Genomic DNA, 1,750 nt, shown 5'->3' with positions numbered 1-1,750 from the left:
CAAGACAATGATTTTTCATTGACAGCTTCAGTCTTTTCTTTATCTACCATAATGTTGGCTGTTGGGCCTGTGGGAGGATCTTTGTCTTCTTGATGTTGAGATGTAATCCATACTGAAGGCTGTCGTCCTTGATCTTCTGCAGCAAGTGTTTCATATTTGTCTCACTTTTAGCAAGCACAGTTGTGTCATCAGCGTAACTCAGGTTGTTGTAGCCAGCAGAAAATTGATGTTATGTTTATATTTGAACAATTGGGAAAAGAAATACATTTCGCATGATAACCTCATTTATTTTAAGGGTCACGGAAAGTCTCCTGAGTCTGCGCTTGATGAGACTTTGGAAAGATGAAGGGCTTTGGAAAGATCAGAGGATGACTCTGATTACTTATGTAACTAGGTTAAAATAGAACAATTCAGCTCAAGGAAGATAAATGTAGGATGTTGAGTCTGGCTGTGAATGATTATTAAAAGGAATGTGTCTTTAAAGGAATGAGATCAGGCTTTGTTCTGCCTCACCACTTTCATGCCCCTGGCACAGTACTTGCACTACAGTGAGAAAAATCAGTGGGTGCACACAACCCTCTTTTCTAAATCTAGCCATTAACTGCAGAGCCAAAGGAGTGCTTTCCGCTTGGATAAGTAGCAGTGGAAGGTGACAGTGAAGACATCGAGAGGGGAAAGGGGAAAAAAAGATATATATTCTTCACCATGAACCTAGAATCAAGCAAAGACACTTTGGCCTTCAGGTTACAAGCCAACTGCCATTTGTTGTTTGCTGTTATATGCCATTGAGTCCATTGCAACTCATAGCAACCCTGTGTCCCATAGCTCTGAACCATACCCTATCCTGAGCGAATCACTGTCTCTGACATACCTACCCCAATTACCCGAGTTACTGTGTCAATCCATCTCAGCTGGAGTCTTACTCTCCTACACTGTCACTCCACCTTTCCAAGCATGATGTCTTTCTCCAAGGATTGCTCCTTTCTGCACTGTGCCCAAAGTATATGAGATGGAGCTTCAAAAGTTTTGCCTCCAAGGAGCAGATTGGCTTGACCCTCTCCAGGACAGATCTGTTTGTTCTCTTGGCAGTTCATGTAGTTCAATACTTTTCTCCAGCACCACAACTCAAAGGCATCAATTCTTCTTCTATCATTCTTAGTTATTGTCCAGCTCTCTGATACATAGCAAGTAATTGCAAAGACCATGGCTTCTGTTAAGTGCACCTTAGTCTCTAGACTGATATCAATGCTCTTCAACATTCTGGAGAGGTCTCTGAGAACAGACTTTCCCACTGCAACTCGTCTTTTGATTCCTGATTGCTGATGCAATGATTGTTGATTGAGGAACTATGCAAGCTGAAACTCCTAACAATCTCAATCTCTTCTCCATCTGCCATAATGCTGCCAATTGGCCTAGTGGTGAGAATCTTTGTTTTCCTGAGGTTTAGGGTGTTGGAATTACCACTGGACACATTTGAGTTGCAAGGCAGAAATATTAGATAGATAGAGATGTGCACAGATGACTATAATATTATTATTATATACCATTGAGTTGGAACCCACACAAAGCTGGCTCTCCAGTGGGGTTTCAGAGGCAGTAAATTCCACAGGAGAAGATTACTCCTTTTTCTTCCACAGAGTAGCTGGTAGATTCAAACTACCAGCATACCTTTGTACTGGCACTGGCAATGTAATTCCTTACCACTAGGTCACCATACCTCCGTATATTTACAATGTGTGTGTGTGTGTGT

This window comes from Elephantulus edwardii, unplaced genomic scaffold, assembly GCF_000299155.1.
Source record: "Elephantulus edwardii isolate Elephantulus edwardi_28Jun2011 unplaced genomic scaffold, EleEdw1.0 scaffold00002, whole genome shotgun sequence".
NCBI lineage: Eukaryota > Metazoa > Chordata > Mammalia > Macroscelidea > Macroscelididae > Elephantulus > Elephantulus edwardii.
Note: the sequence above shows the minus strand (reverse complement) of the source record.